Source organism: Anolis sagrei, chromosome Y, assembly GCF_037176765.1.
Source record: "Anolis sagrei isolate rAnoSag1 chromosome Y, rAnoSag1.mat, whole genome shotgun sequence".
Lineage (NCBI taxonomy): Eukaryota > Metazoa > Chordata > Lepidosauria > Squamata > Dactyloidae > Anolis > Anolis sagrei.
Window position 1 is genome coordinate 81027667 of NC_090035.1, and position 18370 is coordinate 81046036.

At 41.9% G+C, this 18370-nt stretch overlaps 1 protein-coding gene across 1 annotated transcript in view; it reads left to right on the plus strand.

Annotated features, from left to right (window-relative positions):
* Positions 1-15172: 15172 nt before the first annotated feature.
* Positions 15173-18370, plus strand: part of LOC132780742 (tumor necrosis factor alpha-induced protein 2) — a 57507-nt gene continuing 54309 nt past the window's right edge. The window contains exon 1 of the mRNA XM_067462207.1: positions 15173-15294. The gene's annotated coding sequence lies outside the window, so the exon portion shown is untranslated. The remainder of the gene's footprint in view (positions 15295-18370) is intronic.

The following is an 18370-nucleotide window of genomic DNA, read 5'->3' on the forward strand; positions in this document are numbered from 1 at the left end:
TGCCAGCTGAACTGCTGACCTGAAGATTGGCGGTTCAAATTTGCAAGACGGGGTGAGCTCCCTTATGTCAGCTCCAGCTTCCCTGGAGAGAAGTCTTCTGACACACAAATATATATGTTGTTGTTGGTGTTGTTATTATTATTATTATTATTATTATTATTATTATTATTGTGGTGCAGTGGGTTAAATCCTTGTGCCGGCTGAACTGCTGACCTGAAGATTGGCGGTTCAAATTTGCAAGACGGGGTGAGCTCCCTTATGTCATCTACAGCTTCCCTGGAGAGAGGCCTCCCACAGTATGGTAAAACATCTGGGCGTCCCCTAGGCAATATCCTTGCAGACGGCCAATTCTCTCACACCAGAAGCGACTTGCAGATTCTGACACAATTTTCAAAAAATATTGTTGTTATTATTATTATTATTCAACTTTATTTATTTGTTGTTGTTGTTGTTGATAACAATACGAATAATCTTAATGTTTATTCTCCATTTAGGAATGACATTTGCAAAAGCAACTGCCCGGCAATTGCAAAGTGGTGCAGTGCCAATGGCTTGGCAAGACTCCTGGGACTGAAGCCATGCACTCCATGCGCCTCCTCTCCATGTGGCTTTGCATCTCTGCATTGCAATGCTGCTTCCCAGTTGCACACAATGCTTGCTGCAGGGCTGGAGTGCGCCAAGAGGGCAAAAGCAGCATCAGCAGCATGAGGGCACTCCTGGGTTGGGGACAACCAATGGGAATGCGCCGCAGGGTGGGGAGCCCGCCTCCGATTGGCTGCGCAGGAGCATGGAGACAAGGCTGGCCTGTCCATCATGCGCCAATCCCTGCATGCCCACATCCTTGCCAATGAAAAAGAAGGGAAGGCGGGTTCTCAACAGCATCCATGCGCCCTCCCCATTGGTTGGCACTGCAGCCAATCTCTTGTCGCCCAGCAGTCAAGGGTTAACCCTTCCATGCCAATGTCTGCAAGGCAGGGACACATTGCACATTGCAGATATTATTATTATTATTATTATTATTATTATTATTATTATTCATTTTTATCTCAGGAAGGCAGGCAGGGGCGCATTGCACATTGCACATTATTATTATGGCCCCTTTTTAACTCAGGCAGGCATAATAGTGTATTATTGTTATTGTTATTATTATTCCACAGGCACATTGCACATTGCATTATTATTATTATTATTATTCCACAGGCACATTGCATTACTATTATTATTCCACTTTTAGATCAGGCAGGCACATTGCACATTGCATTATTATTATTAGTATTATTAGTATTATTCCACAGGCACATTGCACATTGCATTATTAATATTAGTATTCCACTTTTAGCTCAGTCAGGCACATTGCACATTGCATTATTATTATTAGTATTATTAGTATTATTCCACAGGCACATTGCACATTGCATTATTAATATTAGTATTAGTTTTATTAGTTTTATTCCACTTTTAGTTTGGGCAGGCACATTGCACATTGCATTATTATTATTATTCCACATTATTATTATTATTACTATTATTCCACTTTTAGCTCATGCAGGCACACTGCACATTGCATTATTATTATTATTATCATCATCATCATCATTCCACTTTTAGCTCAGGGAGGCTTGGGCACATTGTATATTGTTATTATTATTATTATTATTCCACATTTCACTCAGGCAGGAACATTGCACATTGCATTATTATTATTATTATTATTCCACTTTTAACTCTTGCACATTGCATTATTATTATTATTATTATTATTATTATTCCAGGCACATTGCGTTATTATTATTATTATTATTATTACTATTATTCTACTTTTCACTTAGGAAAGCACATTGCACATTGCATTCTTATTATTATTATTATTATTATTATTCCACTTTTAGCTCAGGCACATTGCACATTGCATTATTATTATTATTATTATTATTATTATTATTCCAGGCACATTGCATTATTATTATTATTATTATTATTATTCCACTTTTAGCTTGGGCAGGCACATTGCACATTGCATCATCATTATTATTATTATTATTATTCCAGGCACATTGCATTATTATTATTATTATTATTATTATTATTATTATTATTCCACTTTTAGCTCAGGCACATTGCACATTGCATCATCATCATCATTATTATTATTATTATTATTCCACAGGCACATTGCACTTTGCATTATTATTATTATTATTATTATTATTCCACTTTTAGCTCAGGCACATTGCACATTGCATTATTATTATTATTATTATTATTCCACTTTTAGCTCAGGCACATTGCACATTGCATTATTATTATTATTATTATTATTATTATTATTATTATTATTCCAGGCACATTGCATTATTATTATTATTATTATTATTATTATTCCACTTTTAGCTTGGGCAGGCACATTGCACATTGCATCATCATTATTATTATTATTATTATTATTATTATTATTCCACAGGCACATTGCACTTTGCATTATTATTATTATTATTTCACAGGCACATTTCACATTGCATTGTTGTTGTTGTTATTATTATTATTCTTATTATTATTCCACTTTTAGCTCAGGCAGGCACATTGCACATTGCATTATTATTATTATTATTATTATTATTATTATTATTACACTTTTCACTCAAGTAGGCAAACAGGGGCACATTGCATATTATTATTGTTGCTGTTGTATTATTATTATTATTATTATTATTTCTCACTTTTAGTTCAGGCACATTGCATTATTATTATTATTATTATTGCCCTGTTTTTAGCTCAGGCATGCAGACAGGACACATTGCATATTGCTATTATTATTATTATTATTATTATTATTATTATCATTCACTTTTAGCTCAGGCAAATTGTACATTGTATTATTATTATTATTATTATTATTATTGTCCTGCTTTTAGCTCAGGCAGGCAAACAGGAGCACATTGTGTATTGTTGTTATTGTTATTGAAAATTTCCTCCCAAATTGCACCATTCTCTGCAGAGCACAGAGTTGGAAGGGGCACCCAAAGGCCATCCAGTCCAACCCCATTCCGCCTCCAGAAAGGAAGAGCACCATCAAAGCCCTCTCGACAGATGGCCATCCACCCTAGATTTTAAAAGCCTCCCAGGATGGAGCTTCCAATGGACATAGAAGAAAAACAACTTTGGAAAAATGTGCGAGTCTCAGATGCCACCTGCTGTTCGCCTGGAAATACTCCACCAATTTGTAGGAAAGTTGAGTTGAAGAGAAATAATTGAAGAGTGCTAATTGATTGCAGGTAAACTACACATCCCAGTATGTTTATGTTTATCGTTGGTGGAGTTCAGAGTGCTACTTGATTGCAGGCAAACTGTACATCCCAGTATGTTTATGTTTATCACTGGAGAAGTTCAGAGTGCTGATTGCAGGTAAACTATACATCCCAGTATGTTTATGATTATCATTGGTGGAGTTCAGAGTGCTAATTGATTGCAGGTAAACTATACATCCCAGTATGTTTATGTTTATCATTGGTGGAGTTTAGAGTGCTAATTGATTGCAGGTAAACTATACATCCCAGTATGTTTATGTTTATCATTGGCGGAGTTCAGACTGTTAAGTGATTGCAGGTAAACTATACATCCCGGTATGTTTATGTTTATCATTGGCGGAGTTCACACTGCTAACTGATTGCAGATAAACTGTACATCTCAGTATGTTTATGTTTATCATTGGTGGAGTTCAGAGTGCTAATTGATTGCAGGTAAACTATACATCCCGGTATGTTTATGTCTATCATTGGTGGAGTTCAGAGTGCTAATTGATTGGAGGTAAACTATACATCCCAGTATGTTTATGTTTATAATTGGTGGAGTTCAGAGTGCTAACTGACTGCAGGAAAACTATACATCCCAGTATGTTTATCATTGGTGGAGTTCAGAGTGCTAATTGATTGCAGGCAAACTATACATCCCAGTATGTTTATGTTTATCATTGGTGGAGTTCAGCGTGCTAATTGATTCCTGGTAAACTATACATCCCAGTATGTTTATGTTTATCATTGGTGGAGTTCAGAGTGCTAATTGATTGCAGGTAAACTATACATCCCAGTATGTTTATGTTTATCATTGGTGGAGTTCGGAGTAACAATTGGTTGCAGGTAAACTATACATCCCAGTATGTTTATGTTTATCGTTGGTGGAGTTCAGAGTGCTAATTGATTACAGGTAAACTATACATCCCAGTATGTTTATGTTCATCATTGGTGGAGTTCAGCATGCTAATTGATTGCAGGTAAGCTATACATCCCAGTATGTCTATGTTTATCATTGGTGGAGTTCAGGTAAACTATACATCAGGCATGCAGACTCTGAACTCAATGGTGGAGTTCAGAGTGCTAACTGATTGCAGGAAAACTATACATTCCAGTATGTTTATCATTGGTGGAGTTCAGAGTGCTAATTGATTGCAGGTAAACTATATATCCCAGTATGTTTATATCACATGTTGCATCCAAACCATACAATTAATGCAGTTTGGCCCCACTTGAACCTCCTGCCATGGCTCAATGCTGTGGACTCCAAGGAGTTGTAGTTTTCCAAGGCCGAAGTGCCAAAGAATGCAAACTACAACTCCCAAGATCCCATAGCATTCATTCTGCAATGTAGATGCATTCTCAGCTCCTTTAATCTTGCTTTGTCTCCCCGACATTGTAGGTCAGACGTTCGGCCGGATGAAACCTCCCGCCAGACGGCCAGACATTAATTCCTCGTTCTTTCCCCCCCAATTAGTCAATGGAATTAAAAGGGGGTCACGTTTCCGGTCTGTTAATCCCGAAAAGATGAAACAAAGCAGGTGCGTGCGTGACCCCCGAGGAAGCGATTAAGACCAATGCTCACAAATTAATCCTGGAGCTCATTATTTGCTCCCAAACCATTCAGAGACATAACTGCCCTCTGCATGTGCTCAGAGGCACTCTTTGCACTCTTCAGGTGGAGGCTTTTTTTCCATTCAGGTGGGAATCCCAGGAGTTGTAGTTTCACCAAGGGTGCATCTGCACTGCAGAATAAGTGAAGCTTAATTGCTGTGGAGTCTTGGGAATTGTAGTTTTACTAAGAGTTACACCCATGACACTTTGCAATCATGGAATCCTGGGAGTTGTAGTTTTACTAAGGGGGCATCTACGCTGCAGAATTAATGGAGCTTAATTGCCGTAGAGTCCTGAGAGTTGTAGTTTTACTAAGAGTGCACCCACACTGCAGAATGAATGCAGCCTCACTATCACTACTGGGAGTTGTAGTTTTACTAAGGGTGCATCTACACTGCAGAATTAATGCAGCTTCATTGTCATGGAATCCTAGGAGTTGTAGTTTTAATAAGGGTGCATCTACACTGCAGAATTAATGCAGATTTGTTGTCATGCAATCCTGGGAGGTGTAGTTTTACTAAAGGTGCATCTACACGTCAGAATGAATACAGCTTCGTTATCACGGAATCCTGGAAGTTGTAGTTTTACTAAGGGTGCATCCACATTGCAGAATGAATGCATCTTAAAGACAATGGAATCCTAGGAGTTGTAGTTTTACTAAGGGTGCACCTCCGCTGCAGAATGAATGCAGCTTCATTATCATTGAATCCTGGGAGTTGTAGTTTTAATAAGGGTGCATCTACGCTGCAGAATGAATGCAGCTTCATTGTCATGGAATCTCATGGAATCCTGGGAGTTGTAGTTTTAATAAGAGGGCATCTACGCTGCAGAATGAATGAAGCTTAATTGCTATGGAGTCCTGGGAGTTGTTGTTTTAATAAGGGTGCATCCATGCTGCAGAATGAATGCATTTTAAATACAATGGAATCCTGAGAGTTGTAGTTTTACTAAGGGTGCACCCACGCTGCAGAATGAATGCATCTTAAAGACAATGGAATCCTGGGAGTTGTAGAATGAATACAGCTTACGGTAACTACTACCATCAAATTCTGGGAGTTGTAGTTTTATTAAGGGTGCACCTCCACTGCAGAATGAATGCAGCTTGGCATCACTTTCAGTGCCAAGGCTCTATGCTATGAGATCCTGGGATTTGTAGTTTGGTTCGGGCACCAGTCCCTCTTTGGCCTTGGAAAACTACAACTCCCGGGATCCCATAGTACTGTGAGACATGGTAGCTAAACTGCATTCATTTCTTTGACTTAACACAAATAATAAGCCAGCTGCCCAAACTAGACGTCCCTTTGAAGGGGCCTCCCGTTGCCGTTCCTCTTAGCGGCCTTTTGTCCGGAGCTGGCCAGTGTCCCACTGGACAAATGACCAGGACTCCTAACAAAACTCCCCTTGGACAAAGCAGCAATTCGGAGTCGATAATGAAGCCCCAAAAGAGAAGACACTGGGCCAACTGTCTAGTTTCTCCGTCACCAAGACAAAAGCCCATTGGGAACATTTCCCTGGGCGCATCTGCACTGCCGAATTAATGCTGGTTGATTCCACTTCAACTCATCCTGGGATACTTGTATTAAAGTCCTGTCTGGGCGCTTCTTCTACGTTGTCGGAGAAATGCACATCGGCGCCACTTCAACCGCCTCTTTGCTCAATGCTACAGACTCTTGGGAGTTGTAGTTTGCACTCTCTTTTTGTCTTTGCAGAAAAAGACCTTGTAAAACTATAGTGCAAGAAGGGGAAACGTCACAATGTTGCAAAAGACAGGTATTGTAAAGTATAACACATTGATGACCAACCACATTTGCACAGAGTATATCAGTCAAACAACAACAACAACAACAACAACAACAACCAACCTCTAATAAATGCTTCCCTTGCAATGGCTTGCAATGGCTTCATCTCACTTTTGCAGCTGTTTTCAACATGCAAAAAATATTTAAGTTGTTGCAAAAATAGGGTCATGTTGACTTGATGGCCAGTCCAGCGGAGTTGATGACGGAGGAGCATTGCTTCAGTGCTGGTGGTCTTTGCTTCTTCCAGCACGCTGACGTTTATCCGCTTGTCTTCCCAAGAATTTGCAGGATTTTCCAGAGGCAGCGCTGATGGAATCGTTCCAGGAGTTGCCTGTGACGTCTGTAGACAGTCCACGTTTCGCAGGCATAGAGCAGGGTTGGGAGGACAATAGCTTTATCAACAAGCACCTTGGTATCCCTATGGATGTCCCGGTCCTCAAACACTCTCTGCTTTATTCGGAATAATGCTGCGCCCGCAGAGCTCAGGCAGTGTTGTATTTCAGTGTCAATGTTGACATCTGTAGACAGTCCATGTTTCGCAGGCATAAATCAAGGTTGGAAGGACAATGGCTTTATCAACATGCCCATTGGTCTCCCTACGGATGTCCCAATCCTTAAACACTCTCTGCTTCATGCGGAAAAATGCTGCACTCGCAGAGCTCAGGCGGTGTTGTATTTCAGTGTCAATGTTGACGTCTGTAGACAGTCCACGTTTCGCAAGCGTACAGCAGGGTTGGGAGGACAATAGCTTTATAAACAAGCCCCTTGGTAACACTACGGATGTCCCAGAGTCAGCACTGATGGAATTGTTCCAGGAGCTGAATGTGACGTCTGTAGACAGTCCATGTTTCACAGGCATATAGCAGGTTTGGGAGGACAATAGCTTTATAAACAAGCCCCTTGGCCTCCTTATGGATATCCTCAAACACTCTCTGCTTCATTCAGAAGAATGTTGCACTCACAGAGCTCAGGTGGTGTAGTATTTCAGTCTCAATGTTGACATCTGTAGACAGTCCACATCTTGCAGGCGTATAGCAGGGTTGGGAGGACAATAGCTTTATAAACAAGCCCCTTGGTCTCCCTACGGATGTCCAAATCCTTAAACACTCTCTGCTTCATTTGGAAGAATGCTGCACTCGCAGAGCTCAGGCGGTGTTGTATTTCAGTGTCAATGTTGACGTCTGTAGACAGTCCACGTTTCGCAAGCGTACAGCAGGGTTGGGAGGACAATAGCTTTATAAACAAGCCCCTTGGTATCCCTATGGATGTCCCAGAGTCAGCGCTGATGGAATCGTTCCAGGAGTTGAATGTGACGTCTGTAGACAGTCCATGTTTCACAGGCATATAGCAGGTTTGGGAGGACAATAGCTTTATAAACAAGCCCCTTGGTCTCCTTATGGATGTCCTCAAACACTCTCTGCTTCATTCGGAAGGATGCTGCACTCACAGAGCTCAGGTGGTGTAGTTTTTCAGTCTCAATGTTGACATCTGTAGACAGTCCACATCTTGCAGGCGTATAGCAGGGTTGGGAGGACAATAGCTTTATAAACAAGCCCCTTGGTCTCCCTATGGATGTCCTGGTCCTCAAACACTCTCTGCTTCGTTTGGAAAAATGCTGCACTCGCAGAGCTCAGGCGGTTTTGTATTTCGGTGTCGATGTTGACTTTGGTGGAGAGGTGGCTGCCAAGGGAGCGGAAAGGGTCCACATATTCTAATGTTACACCATTAAGCTGTATCTCTGGCATTGGAGAAGGGTTGGCTGGTGACAGCTGGAAGAGCACTTTGGTTTTCTCGATGTTCAATGACAGGCCGAGCTTCTTGTATGCTTCTGCGAAGGTGTTGAGAGTGGCTTGTAGGTCTTCTGAATGCGCACAGATGATGTTGTCATCAGCATACTGGAGTTCTATAACAGATGTCATTGTAACCTTGGTTTTGGCTTCCAGTCTGCTGAGGTTACATAGCTTGTCATGATTTCCACTCCGGTGGGAAGCTTCCCATCAACAAGGTGAAGTCTCATAGCGATGAAGATGGAGAATAGAGTTGGGGCAATAACACATCTTCCCTGTTTGACAACCGATTCCACCTTAAATGGGTCACTTTGGGAGCCATTGCTGTCCAAGACTATTGCCATCATCATGTCATCATGGAGGAACCTCAGGATGTTCACAAATTTGTTTGGGCACTTGATTTTTTTGGAGGATGGTCCAGAGAGCGCTGCAATTGATGACCACAAGGTGGCAGGAGACATCTAGGGATTTAGAGCCATTGGGCCTGTCGGATTTGGGATGGGTTTGAGATGGTTCCATATACATTAATGCTACAAATAATGAGTTTCTCGGACTGCAAGTCCCATTATGTTCATTTCCTGGACTGCAGTTTATACTGCCAGCCCTGGGAATGATAGGAGATGGAGTCCAAGCAGGGTACTGTCCTACAAACCCAGCCCTCCTAACCATTTATAGTCTTTTTTATAGTTCTTACCAGTGCTGCAGAGGTTTAAACCGCTGAGCTGCTGAACCCGCTGATCGAAAAGTCAGCGGTTCGGATCCAGGGAGCGAGGGGAGCTCCCGGTGTTAGCCCCAGCTTTATTTATTTTATTTATTTATCGCGTCAGGAGCGAACCAAACAGTCGCATTGCATTAAAAAACAAACAAAACACAAAGTTTGCAAGCTTGGTAGTTGATTAAATGTCCTTTGACCAGTAGCTGGCCACTTGGAGTGCCTCTGGTGTTACTAGAAGAAGGTCCTCCATGGTGCATGTAGCCCCAGCTTCGGCCAACCTAGCAGTTCGAAAACATGCGAATGTGAGTAGATCAATAGATACTGCTTCTGCGGCGCTCCATGCAGGCATGCCGGCCACATGACCTTGGAGGTGTCTATGGAAAACACCGGCTCTTTGGCTTAGAAATAGATATGAGTTTATTAGAATGTTATTTTATGACTGCGTTTTGTTTTTTTTAATGTAATTTTGCTGATGTTGTTGTTATTTGTTGTTTATGATAGATGGGTGCCCAACATCCTGCGGCTCCTCCATGATGACATGATGGCAACACTCTTGGACAACAATGGCTCCCAAAGTGACCCATTTAAGGTGGAATCGGGTGTCAAACAGGAATGATGTGTTATTGCCCCAACTCTATTCTCCATCTTCATTGCTATGATACTTCACCTTGTTGATGGGAAGCTTCCCACCAGAGTGGAAATCATCTCTCGGACAGATGGCAAGCTGCTTAATCTCAGCAGACTGAAAGCCAAAACCAAGGTCACAACAACATCTGTTACAGAACTCCAGTATGCTGATGACAATGTCGTCTGTGCGCATTCAGAAGAAGATCTACAAGCCACTCTCAAGACCTTCGCAGAAGCATATGAGAAGCTCGGCCTGTCATTGAACATTGAGAAAACCAAAGTGCTCTTCCAGCAGACACCAGCCAACCCCTCTCCAATGCCAGAAATACAACTTAATGGTGTAACATTAGAAAATGTGGACCATTTCCGCTCCCTTGGCAGCCACCTCTCCACAAACGTCAACATTGACACCGAAATACAACACCGCCTAAGCTCTGCAAGTGCAACATTTCTTGAGCATCTGGACAACGTGGCCGGTCCAGCGGAGTTGATGGCGGAGGAGCATTGCTTCAATTTTATTTATTTATTTAGAACTTTTATATACCGGTCTTCTCACCTCCGGAGAGGGACTCAAGCCGGTTTACAACAAGATTCATAAACAGTAGTTTAAAAACATCACACCACATAACGTTCTAATACATAAAAATACATTAAAAGCAGTCATGTACTTACATAAGGCCAAGTCGTCAAAGAGAAAACAAAAGTCATTATTCATTACCATTTGTCCGTGTGGTCAAAAGTTATTGACTAACTCATCAAATGCTAAATTCCAGAGCCAGGTCTTCACCAATTTTCTAAAAGTCAGGAGAGAAGGGGCAGTTCTAATCTCCAGTGGGAGAGAGTTCCAGAGCCGGGGGGCCACCACCGAGAAGGCCCTGTCCCTCGCCCCCACCGGACACACTTGCGAGGATGGTGGGACCGAGAGAAGATCTTAACAACCTTGATGGTTCATAGGGGAGAATCCGTTCGGACAGGTAAACTGGGCCGGAGTCTTTTAGGGATTTATAGGTCAGGACCAGCACTTTGAATTGTGCTCGGAAGCTGATTGGCAGCCAATGGAGCTGGCGCAACAGAGGAGTAGTATGCTCCCTGTGCCCTGCTCCTGTTAGTAATCTGGCTGCCACTCGTTGGACTAGTTGAAGCTTCCAGGCAGTCTTCAGAGGCAACCCCACATACAGAGCATTGCAGTAGTCTATACTGCAGTAGTCAATGCTGGTGGTCTTTGCTTCTTCCAGCATGCTAACATTTTCCCACCCAATTTCTTCCCAAGAGATTTGCAGGATTTTCCAGAGGTAGTGTTGATGGAATTGTTCCAGGAGTTGCATGTGATGTCTGTAGACTGTCCACATTTTGCAGGCGTACAGCAGGGTTGGGAGGACCATAGCTTTATAGACAAGCACCTTAGTATCCCTATTGACGTCCCGGTCCTCAAACACTCTCTGCTTCATTCGGAAAAATGCTGCACTCGCAGAGCTCAGGCGGTGTTGTATTTCAGTGTCGATGTTGACTTTGGTGGAGAGGTGGCTGCCAAGGGAGCGGAAATGGTCAACGTTTTCTGTTACACCATTAAGTTGTATTTCTGGTATTGGAGATTACACTATGTATCAAAATTCGTTCCCGGTTTGAAAGTGTTATTTCCCGTTTTAACTGTGCAGTCCTTACTTTGAAAGTAGTTGTTACAGTCCAGAAACTTTGTTTCTGTGGTTCCCACAATGCTGCTGGAACATGGCTATACAGCCCGAAAAACCCGCAGCAACCCTTTGCTAAATTGGTTGTGATTCTGTGAGGTATTAATTAAAAATGATTGCAAATATTGCTGCAGGATGATGTCCCTCCTGCAAGAACAACGTTTGTGCAGTTTAGTAAAGTTTTCCCATCTTTTCATGATAGAACCAATGAGGTAATGACATTGATAACCCAGGAACAACAATCATGTTACATAGTGTTATATGAAAGGAATATATTAGAATCATAGAATCCTAGAATCCAAGAGTTGGAAGAGACCTCCTGGGCCATCCAGTCCAACCCCATTCTGCCAAGAAGCAGGAATATTGCATTCAAATCACCCCTGACAGATGGCCATCTAGCCTCTGTTTAAAATCTTCCAAAGAAGGAGCCTCCACCACACTCTGGGGCAGAGAGTTCCACTGCTGAACAGCTCTCACAGTCAGGAAGTTCTTCCTCATGTTCAGATGGAATCTCCTCTCTTGTAGTTTGAAGCCATTGTTCCCTTGCGTCCTAGTCTCCAGGGAAGCAGAAAACGAGCTTACTTCCCCCTTCTCCCTGTGGCTTCCTCTCACGTATTTATACATGGCTATCATATCTCCTCTCAGCCTTCTCTTCTTCAGGCTAAACATGCCCAGCTCCTTAAGCCGCTCCTCATAGGGCTTGTTCTCCAGACCCCTGATCTGCCCCCTTCTCCCTGTGGCTTCCTCTCACGTATTTATACATGGCTATCATGTCTCCTCTCAGCCTTCTCTTCTTCAGGCTAAACATGCCCAGCTCCTTAAGCCGCTCCTCATAGGGCTTGTTCTCCAGACCCTTGATCATTTTAGTCGCCCTCCTCTGGACACATTCCAGCTTAGAGTCAATATCTCTCTTGAATTGTGGTGCCCAGAATTGGACACAATATTCCAGTTGAGGTCTAACCAAGGCAGAATAGAGCATGGGGAGCAGGACTTCCTTAGATCTAGACACTACGCTCCTCTTGATGCAGGCCAAAATCCCATTGGCTTTTTTTGCTGCCACATCACATTCCTGGCTCATGTTTAACTTGTTGTCCACGAGGACTCCAAGATCTTTTTCACAGGTAACAATGCAAGCATTTTAATATTTTGCAAAGATGCAAATGTTTAATGTTTTGCAATGATGCAAAGTTTTAATGTTTTGCAAAGTGTTTGCAAGAATGCAAAGATTTAATGTTTTGCAATTATGCAAAGGTTTTAATGTTTTGCAAAGTTTTTGTGACAATGCAAAAGTTTAATGTGGTCAATTCTTTGTCCTTTGGCTCATCCTAATGTATAGTCCCCAAAAGGGTCCTTTCTTGACTCAGTCTTGGATCCATATAAACATGCAACGATGCAAGCATTTTAATATTTTGCAAAGATGCAAATGTTTAATGTTTTGCAATGATGCAAAGGTTTTAATGCTTTGCAAAATGTTTCCCACAATGCAAAGGTTTAATGTTTTGCAAAATGTTTGCGACAATGCAAAGGTTTAATGTGGTCAATTGTTTCTCCTTTGGCACATCCTAATGTATAGTCCCCAAAAGGGACCTTTCTTGGCTGAGTCTCGGCTCCATATAAACATGCAACAATGCAAGCATTTAATGATTTGCAATGATGCAAAGGTTTTAATATTTTCCAAAATGTCTGAAACAATGCAAACATCGAATGTTTTGCAAAATGTTCGCAACTATGCAAACGTTGAATGTGGTCAATGGGTCCCAGTGACACTGGCCCCTTCTACACAGCTGTATAGAATCCAGATTATCTGCTTTGAACTGGATCGTATGGCAGTGTAGACTCAGATAATCCAAAGACGATAATGTGGTTTGTGTGCCTCGATATGTTGGATTGTATGGCAGTGTAGAAGGACACGAAGAGATGGCTGTGTGTTGGGTTTGCAAATAAATAGACCCTCATTTTATTTCTCCTTTGGCTCACCTGAATTGACAGTCCCCAAAAGGGACTTTTCTCAACATGGGAAGGGTCCTTGTTGTTGTCGAAGGCTTTCATGGCTGGAATCACTAGGTTCTTGTGGGTTTTTTCGGGCTAAAGAGCCATGTTCTAGAGGCATTTCTCCTGACGTTTCGCCTGCATCTATGGCAAGCATCAAGGAACATGAAAGGCACTGCAGACTCCTTCAACCAGAGAAGTCAGCCAGAGCAGAGCACCTGATGAACCAGCCTGGACACAGCATATTATTTGAGAACACAGAAATGCTGGACCACTCTCACAACCACCATGTCTGTTTACACAGAGAAGCCATTGAAATCCACAAGAAGCATGTGGACAATTTCAACAGAAAGGAAGAGACCATGAAAATGAACAAAATCTGGCTACCAGTATTAAAAAACTCTAAAATTATAACAGCTAAACAACAGAGAGGAAAAAACCAGGCACAGATTAACACCTCCCAGCAAGAGATTTTCCCAGGCTCAGGCAGGCCTTCAAATGCTAATGAAGGTGATCAGTTGAAACATTCACACCTAGCTCCAGCAGGGAAGAGCTCCTTGCCCCACCCCAGCCATTCCACAGATATATATAAACCCATTGTCCTAATTCCAACAGACCTCACACCTCTGAGGATGCTTGCCATAGATGCAGGCGAAACATCAGGAGAAATGCCTCTAGAACAGGCATGGGGAACCTTCGGCTCTCCAGGTGTGGTGGACTTCAACTCCCACAATTCCTTGAGGCCAAGGTAAGCCTTTGGGGTGAATGCCGAGCCTCAAGGAATTGTGGGAGTTGAAGTCCACCACACCTGGAGAGCCGAAGGTTCCTGACCCCTGCTCTAGAACATGGCCCTATAGCCCGAAAAAACCCACAAGAACCTTCTGTAACAGATATTTTGTTTTTCCTTTGGCTCATCCTAATGGATAGTCCCCAAAAGGGACCTTTCTCAGCTCAGTTTTGGCTCCAGATAAACTTGCAATGATTGAAAGATTTAATATTTTGCAATTATATAAAGGTTTTAATGTTTTCCAAAATGTTTGCAATGATGCAAAGGTTGAATGTGGTCAATGGGTCCCAGTGACATAGGCCCCTTCTACACAGCTGTATAGAATCCAGATTATCTGCTTTGAACTGGATCATGTGGCAGTGTGGACTCAGATAATCCAGTTCAAAGCTGATAATGTGAATTTATTTATTTTAACTGTTTTGTATTGTTTGTTTGTTATTGCTTTATTATTGATGTATTATGGGCTCAGCCTCATGTGAGCCGCACCGAGTCCCTTGGGGAGATGGTAGCAGGGTATAAATAAAGTTTTATTTTTATTTATTATTATTATTATTATTGTGTGCCTCAATATTTTCAATTGTATAGCAGTGTAGGAGGATGCTGAGAGATGGCTGTGTGTTGGGTTTGCAAACACACATTTCTCCTTTGGCTCATCTGAATTGACAGTCCCCAAAAGGGACTCTTCTCCACTCAGTTGTGGTTCCCTATAAGTGTGCAGTGATCCAGTTTTGCAAAAGCCATGGCCAGCGGGTCTCCGCAACTGGGATTGCTGTGTGTTGGGTTTGCAAAACTGGAATGCCAAGCCCCCTCCTCCTCCTCCTCCTTGTTTGAATGGGAAGGGCTTCCTCTCTTTGAGGCCATTTCCCCCTCTTGCTTCATTGCACCTCCCATCTGCCCTGTGCATCCCAAGCAGAGCAGAGCAGAGCCACATCCTGCAAGCGGAGCATGAGCTGAGAGCATCACAGTGCTGTCCTTTCCCCAAAAAAGGAAGGTATCCAAAGGTAGGAACCTCACCAATCCCTTCTTCCTTCCTTCTTTCCTTTCTTTGCATTTTCTCAGCAGAAGGAAAGTAGCTTGGAGGTGCATCAAAGGCAGGGAGGGAAGGGGAGCAAAACAACAACTGAAACTCTATTTTAGCATCAATTTTCAGCAGTATCTTTGCTCTGGAAACTTTTTTTGCAAAAACTTGAGCAAAACACTCAAATGCTTCCAACCAGGCAAGTTTTTGGATTCAGCAAATCTCTTCTTCAAGGCGAGGCAAGGAATTTGGGTCAACTTTGATAGCAACAATGGAAAGTGCCAATCAATGGTGTCATTTAGTCCTATGTCAGTGTTTCTCAACCTTCCTAATGCCGTGACCCGTCATGTTGTGGTGACCCCCAATCATAACATTATTTTTGTTGCTACTTCATTACTATAATTTCGCTATTCTTACAAGTCGTAATGTAGATATCTGATATGCAGGATGTATTTTCATCCACTGGACCAAATTTGGCATTTGAGAGTTGTAGTTGATTTTTGTCATTTGGGAGTTGTAGTTGCTGGGATTTATGGTCTACCTACAATCAAAGAGTATTCTGAACTCCACCAATGATGTAATTGAAACCATTTTAGCACACAGAACTCCCATGACCAACACAAAATACTAGAAGAGTTTGGTGGGCACTGACCTTGAGTTTTAGAGTTGTAGTTCACCTACATCCAGAGAGCAGTGTGGACTCAGACAATGATGGATCTGGACCAAACTTGGCACGAATACTCAATATGCTCAAATGTGAACACTAGTGGAGTTTGGAGAAAATAGACCTTGACATTTGGGAGTTGTAGTTACTGGGATTTATAGTTCACCTACAATCAAAGAGCATTCTGAACCCCACCAACGATAGAATTGGGCCAAATTTCCCACACAGAACCCCCATGAACAACAGAACATACAGTGCTTTCTGATGGTCTTTGGCAACCCCTCTGACACCCCCTGGTGACCCCTCAAGGGGTCCTGACCCCCAGGTTGAGAAATGCTGTTCTATGTACTCTTGGATTCTCTTTTCCATATACACTATATAGTGCACCTACAGCATACAATTAGTGTGGTTTGATGCCACTTTTCAACTACTATTGTATCTTGGGAGTTGTAGTTTTGAGGGGGACTGGCCCGCTTTGGTGGAGAAAGCTAGCAACCTTGGGAAACTACAACTCCTGGGGTTCTGCAAAATTGAGCCATGGCAGTCTGAAGTCATGCCAAACTTGCATTCCTTCGACTTCTTGAAATTATAGTTTTAAGATCAACTTTGGACAAAATTTACCAATAATTCAATTTTTGAGCAGTCTGCCGAAATGCTTCCAATCTTCCAAGGTGTATATTGGGTTGGATCTGCACTGTCCAATAATATAGTTTGGAACCACATTATGTGATCAGTATATGTGTGTGTGTGTGTGTGTGTGTGTGTGTGTGTGTGTATATATATATATATATATATATATATATATATATATACACTAGCCATCCCCTGCCATGCGTTGCTGTGGCCCACATGAGGGTTCTGTGTGGGAGGTTCAGAATGCTCTGTGATTGTAGGTGAACTACAAATCCCAGCAACAACAACTCCCAAATGTCAAGATTCTATTTTCCCCAAACTCCACCAGTGATCACATTTGGGCATATTAAGTATTCGTGTAGAGTTTGGTCCAGATCCATCCTAGCTTGAGTCCACAGTGATCTCTGGATGTAGGTGAACTTCAACTCCCAAACCAAAGGACACTGCCCACCAAACCCTTCCAGTATTTTCTGTTGGTCATGGGAGAACTGTGTGCCAAGTTTGGTTCAATTCCATCGTTGGTGGGGTTCAGAATGCTCTTTGATTGTAGGTGAACTATAAATCCCAGCAACTACAACTCCCAAAGGACAAAATCAATTTTGTTGAGTGAAGGACATACATTGGGTTGTTAGGTGTCTTGTGTCCAAATTTGGTGTCAATTCGTCCAGTGGTTTTTGAGTTCTGTGAATACCACAAATGAACATTACACACACACACACACACACACACACACACACATATATATATATATATATATATATATACATACACACACACATACACACACACACATACATACACACCCATATAATGCTGTTTTAACTGCATTGCATGGATCTTGCACTTATAATGCTGATAGATAGATATATAGACAGATAGATAAGACAAAAGGCTTCCGTTGGAAAATTATTCACTCTATACATTGTATAATCGGATTAATAATCTATATATATAAATTTGTTAGGGGCATCCAATGAGGAAACAAAACTCAAAAACCCCCCAACGAAACTTAACCAAAATTCCCATGCCCATAACACAACCCACAAGGTACAAACATATCTACTCAAAATGAAAAACAACACAACAACACACTCACAAAACGGCAAAACAACAAAACTCAAAAATCCCCCAACGAAACTTAACCAAAATCCCTGTGCCCATAACACAACCCACAAGGTACAAACATATCTACTCAAAATGAAAAACAACACAACAACACACTCACAAAACGGCAAAACAACAAAACTCAAAAATCCCCCAACGAAACTTAACTAAAATCCCCGTGCCCATAACACAACCCACAAGGTACAAACATATCTACTCAAAATGAAAAACAACACAACAACACACTCACAAAACGGCAAAACAACAAAACTCAAAAATCCCCCAACGAAACTTAACCAAAATCCCCGTGCCCATAACACAACCCACAAGGTACAAACATACCTACTCAAAATGAAAAACAACACAACAGCACACTCACAAAACGGCAAAACAACAAAACTCAAAAATCCCCCAACGAAACTTAACCAAAATCCCCGTGCCCATAACACAACCCACAAGGTACAAACATATCTACTCAAAATGAAAAACAACACAGCAACACACTCACAAAATGGCAAAAGAACAAAACTCAAAAAAACCCCAACGAAACTTTACCAAAATTCCCATGCCCATAACACAACCCACAAGGTACAAACATATCTACTCAAAATGAAAAACAACACAACACACTCACAAAACGGCAAAACAACTGAGCATG